The following is a 24,953-nucleotide window of genomic DNA, read 5'->3' on the forward strand; positions in this document are numbered from 1 at the left end:
TTGGTCCGGTTAGACTAGATGACCTCCTGAGGTCCCTTCCAACCCTGATATTCTATGATTACCAGATTTATCCAATCTCCCTTCATTAACATGACTCCCCAACCACCATTTTTAAGCATGACTCATTTTTTTTCTCTCTTGTATACATGGATATAAATGAGAATTGAATCAAGATGCTTATGGTCCTTAGACAGATCTTTGCCCGATAAGCTAAAAAGATCCAGCCAAGCTAGTGGGAGTTGTGCTAAACTTTTCACTGGAACAGCAAAGAGTTTTTTTCTTGTGAATAAAATTTGATTATTTAAATATAACGGACCAAATCCATTCGCATAGTGACTGTGATTTCAATGGAGCTACACCAGACATAAAACTTGTCCCATGGTTTTTGCATTCTTCCAGAAAGAAGCTGCAGAGATCTCACTGTGAGCTTTGTTTACACTTCCTACAGTAAAAGGTTTACTATCCGCAAAATTTGTATGTTGGAGTACAAGGAAAAGAACTCCCGGAGAGGGAAATTTAGAAAAATACGATCAACTGAAATTGGCATAAACATCTTCCGAAACCCAGAGTATCATATATAAAGTTCCAACTTGCTTGTTAAAATGTAGTTTTACTCTTCTAAGGTTACAGTTAATTATACAATCACTGAGCCAAGTTTAATTTTTTTTTCCAAGGCTTTTCACAACTCCACACACCATTTAAGAATGTCACAAACGTTTTATCCAATTTAACCTCCTTTCCTGCTTATCTGTGAGCAGATCATAATGTCCCTGGAATTATTCATTTGAAAGTATTTGATTGATTATTTTTGAGATTCTTTTTTTAATCCATGTATTGATTACCTACATTTCTGTGTGATGACTCACTATTTGCTATTCAAGCTTTGCTGGTAATAGTGATTGGTCAGATAAGTCACATGGTATTGTTTTTGTCCCCAAATTGTATAAATCCAAGTAAGGCTTGATTGCATGAATGCTTGTCGCAATAATCACACATGAGGCAGGAGAATAGTTAAAGCCAATATATTTAAAAGTTGGGGTGAATGTTTTCACACTTTCTTTGCTTTGTATGTCTAAAACAAAAAGCTTTCTTGTTGCACCACATACTGGGGCATCCCATTTGGCTGGAGGGAGTTGACTACAATCCCCAAGCATATGTCTGGGACAGGTTCCATCCATAACTACTCTTCCTTTTTCCTGTGAGAATCAAACTGCATATACTGTGTTTACAAAAGGAAACAATGAAGTGCAGTGTAATTTGCTAGTCCGTGAATGGCTAACATGAACATTAACAGCAAGAAAATAAATATCAGTGAAATATGATTTCTTAGTCGTCTCAGTTTAAACTCTGAATTATTTTCTTCAGCTTCTTGGCATTTCAATACCTCTGTAAAATCTTGCAGGTTTTAAATCCTTTTATTATGAATCTAAAACTGACCTCCAGGGCTAATGATGATGGGAGTTATCTCTTTATATTGCTATTTAATGGCCTTAACAACATCAGCACTTTGACAAGTTGGCTAAGGTGTATTGATTTTTCCAGTTCACATTGATAATCTTTGCTCTTAAGTCTTAAGCTCTTGGTGTCAGCAGACTGACACATTATAGTTATTGCTAACAATGTGTTCAACGCCAGGAAATCTTAACTCTTGGATGTGAAAGGGTTAATAAAAAATAGTAACTTAGAGTGGAATTCTTTGTATGGTGAGAACGGATTGCTGCAAAAAGATAAAAAACCATACTGTGCCTGGTTAGCATTACTCCTGTTTTTACATTAATGTAATTCCATTGATTTTTCCATTACACCAATTTAAAAATGGAGCCGTGAATCAGGCCCAATAATTGCAGGAACACCACATTTACTAGCTGTGGTCTGTACGATTTTGAGTAGCTTTAAAATGTTTATTCTCTTAGATGGGAACCTTTTTTCCCCATTGTCCTAAAACAGCTAAACCAGCTTCCATTTCACAGCCCTCCTTCTTTTCCTGCTGTGTCCAATAGTTTGAATGCTGATAACTTTGTTTCAAGCAGGATTAGTAATCGCACAAGCAACACTTCGCATTCACTTACCCCCTTCATGATGTTGTGATCAGAGCTGACTGACCTCAGGATGTTACATGAATTAAAAAATTTGCAAAACTAGTCAACTTTTGAAAAATGTATTCATTATATCAAACAGCAGTGGCTAGCAGATGTCTCTGATAAGTAAGAATAAAGGGATATATAAAATAAACTACAGTAATTAGGAACCTTCTTAACTCCAGCCACACAAAAAAATCGTCACAACTCAGTACTGATCATGGGTTATAATTTCTGTCTCCAAAGGACAAATTCAAGAAGATCTTTGCTGAAAAAATTATGTAGGGCTTGACCATGCGGAGTGCTAAGCACCCTGTTCCTGGTCCAGGAAAACATTTAACTTCATGCCCCTAAGTCACTTCTCTAGTATTAACACTCAAAGACATGCTTCAGTGTTTTGCTGGTTTGGAGCTAGGATATTATGCACTCTGCAAGATCAAATCCATGTTGAGGACTTCTTGAAACATATGCATCTGCAGCCAATATATGATCCTGTGGTTTTTTTTTTCAGCTAGATTTTCCCCCCACCTTCTCCAATGCTTAGTCCCATATCCAGAAAAATATAAATCAAAACTTTTTATCTTCACAAAAAGCGCTACATGAGAAACAATTGGCAGCTAATAGTTCCCTGCATCTTAACAGGATGCAGGATTTATGTTGCATATTCTTCAGTCATTCTTTATGTGGAGTTTCCATTGTCTATGAAAATTCCATGTGCATAAAAAGTAGAGAATATGAAATCTATGTGTACAGAATATAATATAGAAATATGTAGGGCAGGCTGGAGAAAATAATTTTCCTATTTATCCAAACCCCTCCAATTGTTTAAAGAATATTTTTCTCCAGCCCCTGAGTGGTTTAAATAATTTAAAAATAAATACATCTAAATACAAATGTGTAAATTCAAAATAAATATGTAAATAATTCAAAAATAAACATATTTTGTAAATAAATATATGTAAATGAATACATTTTGGGAATGGGCAACAAGGTGATTGATGATTACCTGTTCTGTTCATTCCCTCTGAAGCACCTGGCATTGGGCGCTGTCAGAAGACAGGCTACTGGGCTAGATGGATCACTGGTCTAACCCAGTATATTTTTGTACTATGTACATTTTTTCTAGCTTATGGGAGTTCCATAGATTATTTTATATTCATTTTATTAAGTCTCAGCTATTACATATTTTAAACCATCAACATTTTAAAAACACCTCCTACATTCTCTAAATCTACAGATGCCAAAAATGGTGAATGTTTCTTTAAAAAATAAATCCTGCCCTGGAGCAGTTTGGAAATGTTGGGTGATAAATAAAATGTGTATTTGGCCCCTGTGATTCAGTTCTAAGACAGAAAATGTAGGAAAAAATTACAGCTATGAAGCTGATCATTTATTTGTAAAAATGAAAATGCCTCAAAAGACAACTGTAATACATTGTGTTCACAATAAAATTTCCAATGAGATACTTTTTTTTAAATGGAGAGAAACCTCTCAGAAATTTTCTCAGTACAGGTCTATTCAGAAATATTAAATTCTTTAAAATCCTCTTTTCCACAGAGTCTACATTTGAAATATTTTATACCTCAGTCCTGTAAGCAAGCCCAAGGCTATCAAAAAAATACAGTTGCACCCCATAAAGCAGCATGTCCCAAACAGCGTACATTATCCCTCTGCTATGTTTATCCACTGGCTTCTAGTTGGTCCAGGTGAAAATTAAGGTGTTTGACTATAGAGACCAAAATTATGATAACTTGTCTACTTGAGAGCTCATCTCTCTCCCTGATGAGTTGAGGCACTCAGTCGAACATCATCTGGTTTATATACAGGGTTTGGTCCGGTGGCATGGTGTTTTCGTTGAAAGGATTCAGCTCTGAAATTTATGCCCCACATTTGTCAGACAGAGTCCAGGTTTCTTGACTTACAGAGCTTGCGAGTTGTAATGGCCTGTGTGTGATTACGACTCGTACGAATAACATTTAGTGAGAGGGCTCGGTGTGTTACTTTCTCATAATTAAAGGAGTTAAAGGCACCACCTGTGGTATTGGTGATGAAGTGTCCTGGGCTCAGTTCCTGCTGATAACCCTGGTGTCTGTATGGGCATCCATCCAAAGTTCCTTGTAGCATAAGGACTACTTATTTTCTCAAATATTTTTTGATGAGATGAACTGATTGTGGGATGAGTGGATTGTGAGGACAAGATTTTATTTATCTGATGCATGGTGATCCCAGTAGTTATTGATCTTCTGGAATTTTGTATGGCTGTTTTTCTTTTTTAATTAAAAGAAAGGGTAACCCAGACAGCTGAACTGGTTTAAAAAAAAACATACTCTGCTCTCACATTAATTTGGGTAAAAAACAAAAAAACAAAAAACAAAAATGCTGTTGTTCAGTCATTTACCCAGAGTTTCAAAGTGTTCAGCATAGTGGCCCCATGGAACTGAACTAGATTTTCATTCCTTCTTCATACACACAGCTTTGCACTGAGCTGAAGTAAACAAGTTACTTTCCCCTCGTCTTTCAAACTGCTGTATATTGTTCGATACCAGGAGGTCTCACTTCATGCCTTTTATAGACAGAGTTTAGTTGAAAAGACTTTCAGGATCTGCTGCACAAACATTTTGGGTCTAAAATGACAACTGCTCTTGTAGCTCAACATTTTGTACATTTCTACACCACTATATTAGTTAAGTTTCAGAAATGAACAACAGAATTGTAAAGCAGGTAAATTTATCTGTCATTTTCCAATGGTGTAGTGGTAAATTCCTATTGTAAAACCTGAACTGAAGTTAGAAAGCTCTGTAAAGATCCTACTATAGAAAGGACTTGGTGCTAAAAATATAACAATTACTTTAACTTAAATCTAAAAGCACACATTAACATTTACTCGAGTTGGTTGTGAATTCTGTTCCTTGCAATCATATTGGGTTGCAGTTGTTCAAAGATCGACTGAGTCTGTCATGGACACTTTGAAAAACAAACATTCTACTAAGAAACAATTTTACCTTTACCAAGTTCTTTTTTTAGATGAACTCCCTTTCTCCTTCCCCCCCCCCCTTTTTTTTATGAAAAGGAACATTTTCCTGAAAGCAAAATATTTGTTCCTTACAGATTTATCTAGTGGCATATTCCTCACATGAGGTCATATTCCTCTCCTTGAAGGATTAGAACTTCACATGAGGAATAAACAGTAGGAGTAGTTTAAAAAATAGCATCCATATTAAAACCAGAGGGAAAAAAATATGAATATAGGTCATGCACTGTATGCAGAATGGTCTGTAAATTGAATATTTCTCATAATAAGCCAGTTGATATCACTCGGCACATCAACATTCATAATCTACAGTCTTTTACTGTAAATTTATAGACGCTCTCAAACTTCTATAAAATTCAACCATTCCAGAAGGGGGAATGACCTTTCTTTCTTCGCTTGGTTATAAAAAGTTACTGTGAACGAATGCCTTTAATATGACATGACATGTACCCGGTTTTCTAGACTATTTTGCATTTGAAAGCTGTGAGCCTTTTGTATGGAAAGAGTCATCCATCAGCTTCATGTCAGAACTGTTTACTATGATATAAAAGGTTTTCTCTCCTCCACTACAATAGTCTGTGGTATCACAGATTCAGCCACTGGACTGCAAAAGAAGACAAAGCCTAATCACATCATTTCCCAGGGCCTCTACAACTTGTGTAACAGCCTAGATTTGTAATAATTGAAGAGTCATTTATTATCAGTCAGAGGGCCCAGGTCTCTAGCTCAAAAGATATTCTCATTTTTGTCTGAGACACACATACAAGAATGATAATGCATTATGTGGTGAGTAATCTCAAGCATTCAGAAGATTAACTTCTCCCAAATATTCGTAATGAAGAGGTGTCCTGATAGCTACTAAATCTGCTTTCAATAATACAAGTCTAAGGAGTCATGGCCACTTCTGAACTTTAGGATGGAAATTATGTGAGCGACTGACTGAGAGGTGCAAACTTACTGTATTTCATTGATAACTTAGTAAGCAATGTGCTTGTCAGCCCTAAACTTTAAATGTTTACAGCCAGTAATGAATGCAGACAATTGTGCATATGAGTATTTGAAATTTGGCATCACTTACCTATCTCATATTCACTATAGTAGTTGGACATAATCTCTTTCAACCTATGGACATTCAAGACAGTTGATCTACTGTGTATAAAAGGGCATATCATTTGTTATAATATGGAAATATATAACATAAAGCACTTGTAGCTGATCCCATCATATAATATCCCTTAAGAAAAACTAAACTCTTAATGTACTATTTTTTAATAAGTGTTGCCAAGTAAACCAGTTAGTTCATATTAAAACTAGGGCTGTCAAGTGATTTTAAAAAAATTAATCACAATTAATCATGTGATTAATCTCACTGTTAATAGAATACCATTTATTTAAATATTTTGGATGTTTTCTACATTTTCAAATATATTGATTTCAATTACAATACAGAATACAAAGTGTACAGTGCTCACTTTATATTTTTTTACAAATATTTGCACTGTAAAAAACAAAATAAATAGTATATTTCAATTCACCTAATACAAGTACTGTTGTGCAATCTCTTTGTCGTGAAAGTGTAACTTACAAATGTAGAAGTATATACAAAAAATAACTGCATTCAAAAATAAAAATGTAAAGTCCACTCACTCCTACTTCAGCCAATCGCTCAGACAAAAAAAAGTTTGGTTACAATTTGCAGGAGATAATGCTGCCTACTTCTTGTGTACAATGTCATCTGAAAATGAGAACCAGCATTCGCATGGCACTGTTGTAGCCAGTGTTGCAAGATATTTACGTGCCAGATGTGCTAGATTCAACCACCATTCCAGAAGACATGCGTCCATGCTGACAATGGGTTCTGCTCGATAACTATCCAAAGCAGAGCGGAACGGCGCATGTTCATTTTCATCATCTGAGTCAGATGCCACCAGCAGAAGGTTGATTTTCTTTTATGGTGGTTCATGTTCTGTAGTTTCTGCATCGAAGTGTTGCTCTTTTAAGACATGTGAAAGCATGCTCCACACCCCGTCCTGATCAGATTTTGGAAGGCACTTCAGATTCCTAAACGGTTTAGTGCTGTATCTATCCTTAGAAATCTCACATTGGTACCTTCTTTGCGTTTTGTCAAATCTGCTGTGAAAATGTTCTTAAAATGAACATGTCTGGGTCATCATCAGAGATTGCTATGACATGAAACATATGGCAGTATGTGGGTAAAACAAAACAGGAGACATACAATTCTCCCCCAAGGAGTTCAGTCACAGATTTAATTAACGCACTGCTTTGGATCCTTATCAAACAGAACTCATCATCAGCATGAAAGCATGTCCTCTGGAATGGTGGTTGAAGCATGAAGGGACATATGAATCTTTAGCGCATCTGGCATGTAAATATCTTGCTACACCAGCTACAACAGTGCCATGTGAATGCCTGTTCTTACTTTCAGGTGATGTAAATAAGAAGCATTCAGGAGTATCTCCCATAAATGTAAACAAATTTGTTTGTCTTAGCAATTGGCAGAACAAGAAGTAGGACTGAGTGGACTTGTAGACTCTAAAGCTTTACATTATTTTGTTTTTGAGTGCAGTTATGTAACCAAAAATAACCTACATTTGTAAGTTACACTTCCACAATAAAGAGATTGCACTACAGTACTTGTATGAGGTGAATTGCAAAATACTTTTTCTTTTATTATTTTGACAGTGCAAATATTTGTAATCATAAATAATGTAAGCACTGTACACTTTGTATTCTGTTATAATAGAAATCAATATATTTGAAAATGTAGAAAAAAATCCCAAAATATTTAATAAATTTCAATTGGTATTCTATTAACCGTGCGATTAATCACAATTCATTTTTTAATCGCGATTAATTTTTCAGCTCTAATTAAAAGGAAATATTCCCTGAACATAGTAGTTTAGAAAACATCACAACATTTTTACATTAATGTTCCTATATAGTGCAAATCTACACATTTCTTAGAATTTTTTGCAGTGTTTTCCCACCCCCCTATATTTTCTGTGCTGTTTAAAGGTTATTCTCTTTCCCTTGTAGTGAATTTATGCTTCTCTTCTCTAATAAAGAAAAAAAGCTTTCTTTTTCTACACACAGCACTGATTTTACTGAGTATTGCATTATAAGTTGAAACTGATAAAACAATTCAAAGTGATGGTGTTTTAAATGGTCTCCATGTCTCTTAACATTGCCAATATAGAAATACCTAAGCAAACTATTACTGTTTGTGGAGAAGGGGAAGGGGAGTTAGATATCTGAGTGAGGCTGTGGAAGAACAGATCAAATGCGGATATCTGTAGGTGTCTTGACACCCACTGAATGTCAATTGCAATGGTCTTGTAACAATTAAAAACGTGTCCAGGAATAGAGGCAGTTTTGAATACGCAGGGTTTTAACTAGCTCACTGAATTGCTGACCTCTTTGTTTATATTTGGTGCAAATTACCCACGTACATGCATAATGCACCAATAAAAACCATCAGTTACAAATCAATGGAATACAACAGAGATTTCTGTTGCGGGACACAGATGGGAAAATACCGCAGAGTATTTCCCCAAATATTCACTCAAGTATTTACATGAATTTGCTTTGACCATGTTCTGTGTTCCCGTTCTGCAAATTTACTGGCATGAATATTCATGGAATGAGAATTTAAAGTGCAGTGAGAGAGTAGCCATGGAGCCAAATTTTAAATTTCCACACGCAAGTCCTTGAGCTTGAAGAGCTTGTACATTCATCTAGGCCTGATTCAAAGCTGATTGAAATCAATAGAAATACATCCTCTGACTTTGGAGAGCTTTGTATGAGGCCCACAGTCAGGAACAGATACCTGTGACTTTTCTAACCACTCCCAACTAAACAATGGTGCTTGAATACTTCCAGATCACTGTTTGCTATGATTAGGGGTGTCCTGATTTCCTTTGAAGAGACTCTGCCGAATCTCTTGCAAATCTCATTGATAAATTCTCACACCCAGCATTTAGCAGATTTTATATGGGCAGGCCCACGATTGTGGTGGTGAGTGTGGGTACAGTGGTTATGGAGGAAGTGCTGTTTTGCTGAGTGTATTTATTAAGTCTATGGACAACACATTGGATTTTCTTTTTCTCAGCACTCTTGCTCATGCCACATTCATAGATATGTTAGGAGCAGAGAGAAAGCAATTCTTAAAGAGGAGCCCATTTGTGGATATTTGTCAATATTTATTGCTCCATTTTTTCTCATTTCTCCTACCCTCTATGTTGTCTGCCCTTCCTCATACACTCTTTACAAACATCACCAAGATTCCTAGTCATAGTCAAACTGGTTCTTTTAATCTAACACTTCACCTGTTTGCAGAAATCATGGTAGATCATATAAAACAATTTTGGCCCTTTGTTTGACTCTTGTGAATATTGCTGGGCCCTCCAAAATCAAACCATTTATTCGTTTACTTTATTTGAACAATATGATGAAATGGCACGTGAGGCAAAAGTAGTTGATCTTGACAGAATGTGCCGCAGATTAGTATTTTCCAGGCTCATGTATAGATTTTGTTCACTCTTGTGGATTGCTGAAGTTCACTTGTAACAAACTAATGTCATCAGACAACAGACAATTTTATAAATCACACACATATCCATCATCAGCTAGGGGCTGTGATTAGAACCTTGGTCCTTCAAGCTCCATTATCAAATTCTTCTTCCGTTTGATGTTAAAGGAAAGCTCTTTCACTGGCTGATAATAGGGAATCATTTAGCTTCTCTGTAGGCCACAAGAGGGCAATACCAATTACCCCGTTTGTACCCTTAAAGCCAGTACAGCACATCATGACTAGTAGATGCTTTTGCTTTACAGACCATACTAAGACCAATAACAGGGTGTACAGCAGCCTCAACAAAAACAACTAGCAATTAAATGACTTAAAATGTAATATATTTAAATGGCATTTTATTTCTGATCAGTAAAAGAGAAATAGGAAATAAAAAAGAATTCAGCAGTCTGCATACTCTAAGTGATAACTGGAATAAGTCGAGCAAGATACTTGGGTGAGATTATTTATTTTTCTGCTATTAAGAAACATTTTGTTTTTATTCTCAAATAAACTTGCCTGGTCCTGTTTAGTGTTGTTCTTATTAAACCAAAATCCAAAAAAAAAAAAAAAAAAAAGAGCCTTAAAAAAAATCAAGGTGTGTTTTGTATGCACTTAATAAATAAACATTATTTTACATCTTTAGTGTTTTTCATCATAAACTGAAATACACAGTATATGGTCCATAGGGATTATTTTACCCACCACTGAACTGCAGCCATCTCAGAGGTGAAACAAACAGCACTATGTAACAGTTTAGGATAGACTACAGTATCCAATTGAAATGGCAGGGATCATTTTGCTAGGCAGAATATAATTAACTAAATTGTAATTTGGGTCACAGCACTAGCATTAATACCCTCTACTGCAACAAATAATGCCTTTGGGATCTCCTAAATAGCCACATATATTTGTATCTAGTACTCATTCATCGTTGTTTAAAAGTAAAACAATTGTACCAGAATGGTCCTGCAGAAACATAGCATGCACTGAAAAATAAATTGTCACCAACAAGTTGATGCCTCCTCAGAATGTGATTTTGCAGAAAACACATATTGTGCTTTCTGAAAAGCCACATCGTTTGCCAATTTCTGCCTTTAGACCTGCTGAGAGAGAACTCTCAATCCCAGAGGGGAAATGCTGTTAATGCTACTAGGACTAGAGATTCATAACAGTAGATGAGCTCCAGCCTTTAACGCTGAAATTGCTGTCATACTAGTTCAAGCCATACAACTCTTGCTAGTCTCTAATGCTAGTAGACATGGGGATATCAGGCAAAAGGAAGTGAGTGCTGATCAAAGCTACTAGACCATCCATCTCTCTCACCTCACCACCACATAGAGGTAAGCAGAGAGGATGGTACCTAGGGAGAGAAAACAGCACATGCAGGTTGAAAAGATAATGGGTTGCAAAGAAAAAGCACTAGGCATGGGGTGGAGGGGAAGGGGAGAGTCATTAGGATAATCACCCCTTTTCCACATAATATTAGTTAGGGGGAGGCTATCCCTGTAAATGTTAAGGGCTAGAATGATTATTACATTTAGAGCAAGAACTGAACCACTACAAAAAGGGCTCCAGGAGGAACAAAATCCCTATCTCCAGCTACCCCAGCAAACAAGGAAACCTTGCAAGTTACTGTTCTTTGGGACAGGTCCATGACCCTACCACATTCCAGTCTCACACCCTTTGGGGCAGTTTGCAACAATGGGAGCCATGCCTGCATTTTTCTGAGGGCAGAGGCTGCAATTGTCCTTGAAGCCCACTCGAGAGGGCTCCCTGCACTCTCTCCGAGCCTGTGCACAAGGGCCAGGAACAATCTTGCACAAATGCTTTTGGCCACACAATAAATGGATCCTCACATATCATTCAGTACAGACAATTTTCTAATATACGTGAGCTATTTGTAAATGTTGATCACCTACAGGAATAGAGACATTGGGTTGAAAGAGCATGATTCTACTAAACTAATTCTCCAGTGAAATTAGTCAGTCATTTTTGTGCATTTGATTTAACAGACCGGCTGGCATCGGAAATAAAATGAGAGGTTTAATTGGGAATCTGATGTAACCTTTAACAAAAATAGGAAACTGCAGGGATTAATTGAAAACAAAGGCTTGGTTTCACTTCAACCAGTCATTTCTCTGGCTCCTTTTCTTTCTTTTTTTTAAAGTTATGTTTCCATGAGCTGCAAGCTGTTCTAAAGTACTCTGTCCTGCTTTCTTCATGTTCCTGCCAGCTCATTTAATAAACTAATCCGATTATAGATGCAGCACTCAAAAGCAGCTCTGTACATGCAGGAATCGTCACTGGCCAGGCAGGGGAGAGTAGACAGAAAAAAGATGCAGATATTCTCAATGAGGACTGACTTGCCCAGTGCAGAGGGCCTGCACAAGTCCCTATGGACCATTTAAGTCCATACAATGAAGATGAAGCTGTGCACAAGGATTTGTGCAAGCCCTCTCCACTGGGAAGCATTTCACCTTACTTGCACTATTAAGAACAGACTAGAAGTGAATCTAATAAAAAAAATTGAAAATGTTCCCTGCATAATACCACTGCAGTTATGCTCAGTGGAGGTGCTTGAGCTAACAGCCCCCTGGTTGAAATGGGAGGGGGTTGGTAATGGAGTATTCTCCAAGCCAGCTCCTTGATTCTGGAATTCACTTCTCCCCATTTCTTGGCTGAACACTGTCTGGCTTGTATTAACTTCATGTCACACTACAAGGCTTAGACTGTTCTTGAGCAGGGTGGACAAGATGTTGTTTAGTGAATGCTCAGGTGTGGGAAGTTACTGGTTTCTCGGGTGTTCTATATTTTTCAGATTTGGGGTTGAACTGACTGGGCAAAGGTCTACTTGCTTAGAAGTATATCCTTAGTTGTGTATATTATAATTGTGAAAGTTCTTTGAATAGGTGTTCATTAAACCTGTTTGGAGAAATAAATAACGGAAAGCTAAGAACTGCTGATTTAATATGCTAACTGGTAAATTATTTGAAACCCATTTCTTCTATTACTTCTGGAATATATTCTATTAGGGACAAACGCTAGAGATGGTGCAAACTTTGCCATTTCGCTATAGATTTGGTTTCAGAACCCTCCCCTATCAAAGTTCAAGCGTCCTAGCATTTGAGGTACCAGTTTGGACCCTTGTCTAAAAGAAATTAAGCAAATAATGCCACTTTTGTCACAGGATTATGATCCATTTTATTTCCAATCATTTATACACATTGTTTATAAGCCAGTTGATAAATCATTTTTCAAACCAAACAAACTTATTTTGCAAGTCTAATAAAATCAGTTTTGCAGCATTTATCTAAATTTTGACCATAAAGCTTTCATTTTGGTCATATTAGTCTGATTTTGAATGCTAGGAAAAGTATGGGACTTGTCTCCCAGTCCTTTTATATACATTCTGTATGCTAGTAGCTTGGTTACAAGACACCACTTCAAGTCTCTGGGTACTGTTATTTTGTCCTGGTTCCTCTTGGTGACTATTACTGTTCCTCTTTTTCCAGCCAGGAGGGAAATAGTATTTTATTGTATTTATATATGGACTTTTCTATACCTTTATGACTCCTCGAGATATTTTCTTTGTTGATATTTTTAATATGGGATTTAATTATATTATAGCATGGTTTATTGTGGCTACATATCATTCATGATGATCTACTTATTGGACCGGATTCTTATTTACATTATACCACCTGGCAGTGGCCTTAAAGTAAATTACAAAGATTCTAAAAAGCATCACATCAATTTTTATTTGATTTCAGTATATCAAGCATCTAACACATTAACTATGATGATTTGGGTTATATAGCCTTGAAGACTCTTAGATCAATATTCTGATGTCAGACTTTCAGTTTGGGACATTCCTAGAAGATAGAAAAGAGGGATAGAGTGAAAGAGGAACAGGTAACACCATCCGAGTGACAATCACCCTCTCCTCTTTCAAAGCCCTCTCCAAGATTCAATTTTGCCATGATGCCAGCTAATAAATGGCAGGTTGAGATGCAGTCAGGTATAGACTGTACATAGTTATTCTTATGGTATTCCTTTCCCTAACACATTGTATCTTATTTAGATTTGTAAGCTGTGTCTTCTTCTGTGTGTGGACAATATCTAGCACATTGTAGACGCTACCAGAATACAAATAATAAACAGAAACGAAAGAGGAAGCCTCATGCATCAACAAAGCTTCCAGCCAAGCTCTGATTCAGTCGGACGAAATTGTCCTCTCATATCATACAGGAAATTTTGATTCCTACATTTTACTTTCCCGTGGTGCTCAGAAACCCAGTGTAATGTCTGTTTTCTGTGTACCTCACTTTTGCATTTCTTAAGAACTCTGCCTCTCCCCAGAGAGCGTGGTCATTTTGTTCTTAGAGTTGCTGCACCCTGCACAGATTAAACACACTGTGCCCTCTCAGCAGAGCCAGACATTAACTTCAGTGGGCTTTGAATCGGGATCACTTTGTTCTTTCTTGTTGTTCTCCTTAACCTAAAAATAAGCTATTTTTGACTGAAAGTCATGTTTTGCTCTTTGTATGTGAAATCATGACAGAAGCAATGACCAGTGATATGCAATATACAAAGCAGAGAGAACTATTTGATATTCAGGTACCAGATTGAGCCTGCAGTCTGGACTGCTGGAAAAATATTTTTAATTTTAAAATTGATCAAATTTAACATGGATGTCACTGAGGGAAAATGTGGCGCACCAAGGGTTCACTTTATAGTCATATTTCATAATATAATTAGATTTAACCAGTATCTGAAACAGGACTTTTTTTGAGGAGGGGAGACACTTGGAAAGTAAAAAGAGAAAGTAAAATTGGAATGTTAGCTTCTTAAATTTCATTTAAAAGTATACACAGTTGTGTTAATAAATCTCAGTTGCTTTGAAAAAAACATATGCTTGGTGTGGTACAGAAAAGGCAGTAATAAGAGCCAGTGTTACCACATGGAGTAGCAACAAGTTTTACTCTGTAGCTCGCTTCATGTAATAGCCTTGCATATCTCCATGCAGGATTGGGTGTTTATTTTTACGTCAAAATAGAGCTTTCTTGTTTTGAATGGCATTTAACAGTTAACAGAATACTTCAATATGAGTAATAGTTAGTGCACATTTTAAAGCCCTTTCTCCATGTGTTTTAACTCATGAAGTTTCCTGTTAATTCTCCCATGGGAGGTGGGGTTTCTCCCTACCAGCAGAAATGCTAAGGGGAGCCTGACAACTGACTTGAGAATCCGGGTGATTCTCTGTGTAGAAGGTTCCTCGTCATTTAATGGAACTCTTTCTTTCCATACAATGGGACTGATTCTCCAGACTGTTACTCCAGTTTTATACTCCAACGACTTCAGAAAAGTTATATCAGCATAAATCTGATGTACTGTAGTGGGGAATTAGGACCAAGATATTTATGTAATCAGAAATTTTAATATGAATGGAATCATAACTGTTATTTACATGCTTTTAAGTTTAATTAAATGTACTGTAATTCAATTTCTGTTCAATTTCCTCTCATTTTCCATGTCCTATACTTAATGTAAAACAACTTTAAAAAAGTAAATTACATTCTTAATGCCACACATAGTTAATAAACCATATATGGCTTTATGAAGCAAGTCATTTCCTAAGACACTCCTGATTTAGAGCTGAGAAAAATGACATTACACATTTTTCCAAGTAATAAGAGATGTATTAATTCTGTGCTTAAATATGGATATTTGTTCAATAATAGATTTCAGATAAATATATTTCAGTTCATTTGGTCACATTTTCAGTCGACAGATGGAACGATGTGAGTTCTGTAAAAACTGATAGATGTTGATAATAGACAAAATATTATTTCAGTTTCTCCTTTGGAATGTTAACTGAAATAACAAATAGCCTTGTTTACTAGACTAGGGCACTTCAAGTGGGATATGATTCTGTATCAGACAAAACTCCCACTGATTGCAACAAGAGTTTTGCCTAAGCAGGATGGGGTTAATCTTTTATAATATTACTATTTCTAACATAAAACTTAATAGTATCACTAAAACTGAAAGTCTGAAATCTTTAGATTAATCAGTGAAAAAAAATATTTTTCTTTCTGCAGTGTCAAGCCTATGTTCTTGGTGGAAAAATATACAAAGCTATAAATGTCTTTTCAGGTTGGTTAAATGCTGCAGCAAAGCTGAATCATCTGGAAACCACAGAAACTGTTTATTGTGAGTATACGCAGAGTTAATAAGAGAAAAAAAGAAGAAAATATTATTTCTTTGCCTCATGAGGGTTTTCAAAATACAGGGTTGCCCCTCTCACAAAATTTTCAATGACATTATTTTAGGGTACTGTGGTTGCAAGCAAATAATTGTTTGGGGGCAAGGTTTAAAATACACGTTATGTGGAATTTTTAGAACAGGAAATTCTGTTTATTTGAGAGGAATAAAGATCCCCTCTTTTTATATCTTTGGGTATTGACTTCATCCTTTCAGAATGTATTAGATGAGGGTCTAGTCAGCTTCTCATTTAAAATCACCCCGTTTCTTATATTTAGGTCTTGCTTTTCTCATTTTGTGATACGGACCTGGTAGAGGGACAAAAAACTTAGGATGCAGCATCATGGTCCAAATGTTCAATGAAACTTCAACCAGGCCTCCATTTGCATGCATGACTATCACGCTTGCCTGACATATTTGTCCATTAGCAAAATAAATGATAACATTTAGAAACACAAAGCTTGATTATGCTGAACTTGCACTACGCCCTGACTGCTTTTCTTGGCCTTCAAGGTGCTCTGCTTACATAAATTCTACCTCTTGCACCTACAAGTGATAGACAGGCATAATTGTAAGAATAAGTGGAGACCTAGCAGTCCTAAAAAGAGGAAATTTATTATTGTTCATTAAAAATATAATAAGGAGAAACTTCTCTCTGAAGGCACCGGTAACAGCATATGTTCCAGGAACCTGGGAATCCTGGAGAGAACACTGAACATGCCAAAGGTCCAGACGGAAATCCAGACACTAAAAACCCAAAGACTAGAATGAAGAGGTATATAGGTTACAAAGTCCTTACCCAGAGCTGTGTTCTTTCAGGCAGTCCTTTTCTTAAAGAGAAGAAAAAAAAATCTTACTTGCATCTAGGTGTCACATTAAAAAGATCCAATCCCTGAGGTGACAAAAGTAACACTTAGTAGGGAAAGGTCTATGAAAGCTTTACAGCACTGTGACCTCAGAAAAGTCTACCTGCTACTTTTCAGATGCCAGCACTTTCAAAGTTCAACTCAAAAAAGGAGCCTTTCCACTATAAATGAGGATTGCCACGGTCAATTTTATTCACCAGCTCTTGCCAACAAACGATGTATGGATTTACCATCACCAGAAAAAGCCACTTAAATACAGAAACTTAGAAAAATAACATGGCCTTATTCCTCGACGTATAAAAGTGAAATTTCATTCAAGGACAATCGTGAAATGTAAATTGCTGATGAAGGAATGACCTTGTGGAAGGCATTGATTTGAATGGTTATACTGGCCAGTTACTCTTCTCAGTTACATGGGTGTAAATCTGGAGGTCGTCCACTGACATCTGACATTGAGCTGTGTTAGATTTGATTGGAAACGTAGATCACTCACGTAGTCTTGTTTCTGCTCTCTAACTGGATGAGAGTAACTATTTGAATCAGATTTCTGGTGCAAATGCTCATATTTATTATTTCAAACATTTGTGTCCCACTAATATTTACTTAAAATTCTCATTTCTATGATCATTCCTGTTCTGTAAATAAGAGAGGTGCTAAAAAAGGCAAAGTGATTTAAATGCTTTATTCCTTGAAATCACATTTCCAGTTTACAGCTCCATTGTTGGAGCCAAATTCTGTTTTCAGGTGCACACATTTTCCTCATTGAAGTGCTCTGTGGCAGTGTGATTTTAAAGTACATACTTCACAAATGAATGCATAAAATGAAGGGCATTAGATACATACAGTATGGTGTAAGGAAAAATATTTCATAGAACTTTTTATTAGAATGGAAGGAAAAAGTTGTAATTTGTTCATTTAATTATTTATAATATATGCCTGAAATTTATGTAACCCAGATAATTTTCTGGCACAGTTACAATGAAGAGAAAATTGAATATAATGTTTGCAGAATGAAATATGTTCTTTTTTAAAATGCCTGAATAAGTAGTTTTCCTAGTTATACTAGAAACATATAACCAACGATATATCTGTTTCCCCATTACTCATACACTCATACACAAATTCTTGAAATTCCACAAACACTTTTGTGTCCTGAGGGTCATATTTCAAGGAGGACTTTCAAATATAATTGCTTAAATTACACAAAGATTGTTGCCAACTGTGTCTACATATCTATCCAGGGGACACCATTATAGGGCCTAATCACATCAGCCACACTATCAGAGGCTCGTTCACCTGCACATCTACCAATGTGATATATGTCATCATGTGCCAGCAATGTCCTTCTGCCATGTACATTGGTCAAACTGGACAGTCTCTACGTAAAAGAATAAATGGACACAAATCAGACGTCAAGAATTATAACATTCAAAAACCAGTCAGAGAACACTTCAATCTCTTTGGTCACTCAATTACAGACCTAAAAGTGGCAATTCTTCAACAAAAAAACTTCAAAAACAGACTCCAACGAGAGACTGCTGAATTGGAATTAATTTGCAAACTGGATACAATTAACTTAGCCTTGAATAAAGACTGGGAGTGGATGGGTCATTACACAAAGTAAAACTATTTCCCCATGTTTATTCCCCCCCCCCCGCCGCCAACTGTTCCTCAAACGTTCTTGTCAACTGCTGGAAATGGCCCACCTTGATTATCACTACAAAAGGTTCCCCCTTGCCCCCCACACTCTCCTGCTGATAATAGCTCACATTACCTGATCACTCTCGTTACAGTGTGTATGGTAACACCCATTGTTTCATGTTCTCTGTGTATATAAATCTCCCCACTGTATTTTCCACTGAATGCATCCGATGAAGTGAGCTGTAGCTCACAAAAGCTTAGGCTCAAATAAATTTGTTAGTCTCTAAGGTGCCACAAGTACTCCTTTTCTTTTTATAAGGATTCAGTTTAGTCACTACACTAAGATTTTACAAAGACAGTGAGAAAAGCAGTTTGAAATGGGATTTCATTCAAAGGCAATTCAGTAAAGGCAACGTCTGAAATTTTCAGCAATTGTAAGTCAAAGAATATGATTTTTTCAAATGTATCTAATCCAACCAGTAAACTTAATATGGATTGAAATTCAGATGTTTGTCATGGTTTGATATAATAGAGAGAAACCAGACTTTCAGAATTACAGACACATACAGCGTTACACAAAGGGTGCACAAATGCTTTGGATCACAGCCCGCAAGGGATGACTGGGATATACTTACCCCACAGGTACTGTTTCCAAGGCACTGTCAGAGACTAAAGCCCAGATCAGATAATGGGCTCTTCATGGGCAGATTCGGGCACCAAATAAAGCATCACAGAAGTCAATAGAGCTCTGGGGTGCACAGAATCATTACATTCTCATCCAGAGTACTGGATGGCAGCCTGAGCTGTACCTAGCTTTAAAAATGGGTCTTGGGGCTAATTACAGATCAGTGAGTTTTGCTTCAGTACCAGCTAAAGTAATTGAAAAAATAATTAGTTATAAAACACCTGGATGAGTATGCTATGCTAAAGATAAACCAGCATAGCCTCGGTAAAAGATAATCATGCCTCTCCATTAATGACTATTCTTTGAAAATGTTTATATATAATGGATAAAGGACAACCAGTATTGTAATTCATTTGTGCTTTCGAAGAGCCTTAGATGAGTCCATCACAAGAGACAATTAAGGAACTAAGGAGTCAGAAGGGGTCATGTAATGTTCTGCTGTGGATCAGAAACTGATTATGAGGAGAAAAAGGAAGGAATAAGTAACTGATTTTCAGCATGGAAGAAACTTAGCAATGGTTTCCCCCAAAGGAATTGTACAAGGTCTGGTGGTATATAATGCATTTATTTAACTTCTGGAAGAGGTGGTAAACAGTGAAGTGACAAAATTGGTGGATAACAGAAAATTGTTTGAGTTAGTCAGGTCTAAAAGGGATGAGGCACTTCAGAAGAACCTAATAAAACTAGAAAATTAGGCCACCCAGTTCAAATGAAAGATAATGCATATTCGAAGCAGCAATCAGAATTACTCACGTATATTGATACATTGTAAACTAAGTGTAACTATTCAGCAAAAAGATTTACGGTTGGCATCATTCTGGATTTAAAACATCAGTAATCAGGAGTGGTCAAGGACAGACAGGACGCAAGGCTGCATTAAGAAAGGCATAGGAAATAATAATATTTCCTCTGAATGGTATTAATCAATGGTATACCCTCATCTTGAATAGCGTGTGGAACATTAGCCACCACACCTTATTAAGGATCTGCACAAATAAAAAGTTCCAGAAAAGAGCTACAAAAATTATGAGATGACTGGCAAGAGGAAAGATTTTTAAAAGATTAGGACTATATGTTTTAGAAAGGAGAGAAATACGATGTAACACATTAATGATATTTAGAGAGTAGAGATACTAAATCAGCTATTTACTCCTTCTCATAACACAAGAACAGAGGGACACCCATTAAAATGAAAAATTAACACATTTAAAAATTGATAAATGTAAATGCTTCTTTACAGAACTCATCTGTAGAACTCACTTCCACATTACAGTACATTACTGAGTTAAAGAGCTTACGGGGATGCCAAAAATTATTAGATTCCTTTCAGTTCCTGGGGGGAAAACATGCATGTTTAGTAGACAGAAAATGAGGTTTTTCTTTTTAAAAAATGCTCAGTTTTCTTTCCAGTCTAGTCTAGAAATAATGATAGTACTATTGCAGATGTTCTCTAAGTTTTAATGACATTCAGTTTTCATTGGATAGCAATAACACAGAGAACATTTACGCTGTGTGTGTGTCTCTCTCTCTTTCTCTATTTCCACACACACCATAGGGGCCTAATTCTGGCCTCACTTCCACTCCGCATATCTTGGATAATTATCTAATTTGAATGTGTATCTCATGGTGTGTCTGACATTCAGTGTTGGATGGTTTGAGCAAAGTGGAAGAATGCCCTGATTAACATCCTGATGGGACAGGTATTTTGGAAGCAGATCTTTTTTTGGGAATCTTAGGGGTTTATTGAAGGTTTTCTTGTTGCTCCTGTTATTGCAAAATTCTAAACTTTTCCCCTCTAAAAATCATGGCTGGCAATAAAGTTTAGAACTGAAACAGACTCTTCTCCATAACTGTATTGGAAGTTGATTTGATTATTACATTTCCCTTTTGTCCTTCCTGTTGATGTTACAAAACTGCTTTGGTGGATCCAAATTGTGACTCCTTGGCACTGTTGTGCATTTTGGGCTAATCCTGAAGACCACACTCAGCCCAGTTACCTGGAATATGTGGTAGGAAGACAAAAAGCAGAAGACAATTCTTCTCCCAGACATGCAGAGTCACTCACAGAAGCTCCAGCACCCCAGAGTTTGAAGCAGCTATGCACTCCTAGTAACCAATGGATCTCTGCCCCTGCCCCACTTCCACCTCCCTCTAGAGCATTGAGTTCTGCACTATACGCTAGGTGTGCGTGGTTATGTGCTGGCCATGGCTGATACACTGGGGCATGATTCAGCAACCTCCCGAGCAAAAAGTACAAGCTCCTACAGCTTGAGCTAAAGAGACCTGTAACACACACTCACCAGTAAGTTACATGCACATTTCATTTGGCTCTGAATCTCTGTCTTACTTTATCAAATGGAGATATTAAAGATCTTTGAGCTCAGAACTTCTAGTTGCCCTCTAAACTTTTTTGAAGCAGGTGAAATGGCCTTTTCAGACTATTGTCTTGGCATGTGGAGCCGCCAAATTATCTCAAGAATCTGCTGTCAGGTTTCTCTCTCTTTAGCACATCATAATGTGAGCTACGTGTGGGCCTCAGTAAAGGAAATGACTTTATATTGAAAGTGTTCTTCTTAACTTAGTAAAGGACCAATTCACATTCTTCTGTTCTTTTTATGGATGTAATGTATTTTTTATTGTAAGGCTCCCCAAGAGGTCCTTGGGATAATGTCCCAAATGGCTTGGGATTTTATTGTTTTATCCAACAGTATAACATGGCTCTTTTGTTTTAAGGCTATCTGCATGATCATAAGTAGGCCTTTTTGCATTGCAATATGAGGTTCTGTTTGTGTGGAAATTTCCACCTGCACCCCTGAGCAAAGTAGCAGACACATTAACAGGTTAAAAAAAGGTGGATGAATGTAAGTGCCCCTGCAGTTATTAAAACTCACTTTGTATACTGCAGCAATAGCTTTCAGATATTTATTTTGATTCAGCTGCAAGCAAGATATATAAATGTTCTATATTTTTACGTGCTGATATTTTTTCTCATTTTACTGCTGCCAGTTTTCTGCCTTCTCACAAAGTGGGATTTTGGTAAAGAATCAATCCTATGTCAGATGAGTGAGAAGTGAGTTGATACTTTCCAAATAACTTGCTGTAACTTTTTAGAACTGTTCAACTCAAGCAAATTTTCACAACTGAAATACATTTTCGTAATTCGGTTTCACACCACTCAGATACCCCCAGGAGATTCTCTTCAGAAATTGGATTAATTTGCCTAATGTAATTTAGTGTGTGCCACCTCTCAGTCTTTGGAAACCTTCCAAACAAGGAGTTTATGCATTTTCAAAGGGAAATATTAAAACTAGGAAGGGGGAGGAATTGGCCATAGTAATAATAATAATTAGCACTGATATATAGCTCTTTTCATCTTCAACCGACTTCACGAACATTAACTGAGGGGTTCTCATGGCATCCATGATACAATATTAGCCCATTTTACAGACAGGGAAAGAGAGGTAAAATGGCCCAAAGAGAGTGAGTCAGTAGCAGACCTGGGATTAGAGTTCATTGGCTCCCAATCCTAGCAAAAATATTTGCACTCCCAGAGATGCAAGGAGAATGCATTTGGGTTCTGAATTCAAAGTCAGTCTCCTGACTCAGAGTCACTGGGGCTGGAAACACTGGCAGTCGCATGCTCAGCCCTGAGGAAAGGAGTGTCTTGGACCTATGTATAGAGGGCTCCTGTGGTGGAGGGTGAGACGAATACTTACAGAGGAGGGAGGACACACTCAGCCCAAATCTGTTGAAAGGAAGATCACTCTAACAGGGGATCTATGAAAGGGGAAGGAAGAGTAAAGAAAATGGTGTCTTTGTGATCTTACAAGTCTCCTGGATAAATAAGTGTGTAGATGTTGGGCACCTACATTCATATGCCAAGTACAGGTAATTTTAAATACTTCATGACCTCTATATGTCTTGGAGAAATATGGTGGTGGAAGAAGTGGTTCTGTGTGGTTGGTTGGTTTGAGGTTGGGTTGGGGCTGGAGGGAAAGTCCCCCTCAAGAAACAGCTCCAGGTAGAAAATTGTAGCATTTACTGCTTTTCTCCAGTTGTGGACGAAGAAATTGTAGTTGGGTGCTCATCTCTTTTTGTGTGAAGATAGGAGTACGCGTCCCGTCCCACATTAGTGTGCAGTAGCATCAGCATGAGCAAAAGAAACAGCAGCTTTTTGGACATCTGCAGTGCAATATAAGGAATGGCAATAGGACTTATACGTTAAGGCAGCACAACCATCCAGTTTGTGGGAGGCCAATCAATACTTGTATTACAGATGGTGAAAACTTCCTCTTCTTAGCAGAATGTGGCGTAAACAGTATAATAAACCTTGAGTCCACTTGTTAACCATTCCTTTAGATATGGTAGTCATATAAAAAAGACCACAAGTTCTTGAAAGATCCATTCCTTTACACATTCTTCTATAAATATAACTATAATAGACACATCAGTGCCAGGCCTTTGGCCTTGGCTATGACCCTTTGGAACCAATCCACTGAAACCAATCAGACTTAAAGCTGCCTTAATTAGAGAGCTGAGGATTCCCACTCTCCCAACTGCAGGCTGGCATAAAGGTGGCATAGTCATAGCCACTGGAACTAAGGGTGCTGTGGGTGCTACCGCACCCACTGGCTTGACGTGGTTTCCATAAGATACAGGGTTTAACAGTTTGGTCCAATGGCTCTCAGCACCCTCACTATAAAAACTGTTCCATCACCCCTGAGTATAGAGGGCCTTTACAGCACACCCTTACCCCCAGCCATGATGCCGTAGGAAGCCTTCCAGAGGTATGTTAGAACCAGAGGGAAATCCTGAGCCCCAGGAAAGCTTAAGTTAGAACAACTTTATGGTTACTCTGTATGGATCTGGTGACTGGTTCAATCTCCAACTGCCCTCAAGACGTGGGAAGGAATAGAGGTAACCTAGAACCACCTTTGCCTCTTCCTTTACTTGACACATCTGAGCTTCGAACCCATTAACATTAATTTTAGCCTAAGGCAAAGTATTTGTTGAACAGAAACCATGTAGAACAAAGCAATATACAATACAACTGACACATTGGGGCTGATTCTGCACTCATAAATTCTCGTGCAAATTAGGTGAAGCCATTGGAGTTACACTAGTGTGGAACCAGTGGAACCAAGATCAGAATCAGGCTCATTTCGTTTGAATAGTCAGAATAGGTATCTAAAAAATTATGAGAGCCAACAAAATTTTGTTAAGGTCAGACTCGTGAACATGGCAAAAGTCAAACACAACGGAGTAGAGAGTGTTATTTGTTAGACAGCGCAAAAGACAGTTGTCCTTGGTTGTGGCCCCATCTCTGCCACTGATTTACTGTGTGACCCTGGGCAAATCACTTACACTCTTTATATCAGTTTCCTCCATTTGTAAAACAGAGATACTAATTACCTACCTCAGAGTGCATTGTGAATTATAATTAATGTTTGTACAGCAATTTGAGATCCTTGGATAACAGACAGTTGAAATCCTGCCCCTTTGAAGCTAATTGGAGTTTTGCGATTGACTTAAATGAGGCAAGGATTTTACCCACTCTTATCTAATGTGTGTAAAATACTATGATCTTCCACCTAAAACCCATATATAAATCTATAAATGGTGTAATTTTTTTGTAGTTATAGTCCTTGAAATAGGGGGCACCAAAAACTCTTCATACTTAGACCTTTTATTAACATGACTAATAATCCAGGGGTAAAATTGCCGACATTCGATATTTTATCATTTGTGTTGAAGTAGCTCATAAATAAGTAAACCTACAATCTGCCTCACATTTTAA

The 24,953-nt window shown here is 37.2% G+C and overlaps 1 protein-coding gene across 6 annotated transcripts in view; it reads left to right on the forward strand.

Annotated features, from left to right (window-relative positions):
- Positions 1-24,953, forward strand: part of OLFM3 (olfactomedin 3) — a 132,127-nt gene that overhangs the window by 71,956 nt on the left and 35,218 nt on the right. The window contains exon 1 of one of the 6 annotated variants that reach the window (XM_048861762.2): positions 15,857-15,913. The exons of the other annotated variants lie outside the window; for them this stretch is intronic. The gene's annotated coding sequence lies outside the window, so the exon portion shown is untranslated. Of the gene's footprint in view, positions 1-15,856; positions 15,914-24,953 lie in introns of those variants that run through there. 6 annotated transcript variants of the gene reach the window in all.

This window comes from Caretta caretta, chromosome 8 (genome assembly GCF_965140235.1).
Source record: "Caretta caretta isolate rCarCar2 chromosome 8, rCarCar1.hap1, whole genome shotgun sequence".
In the NCBI taxonomy this organism is placed as follows: domain Eukaryota; kingdom Metazoa; phylum Chordata; order Testudines; family Cheloniidae; genus Caretta; species Caretta caretta.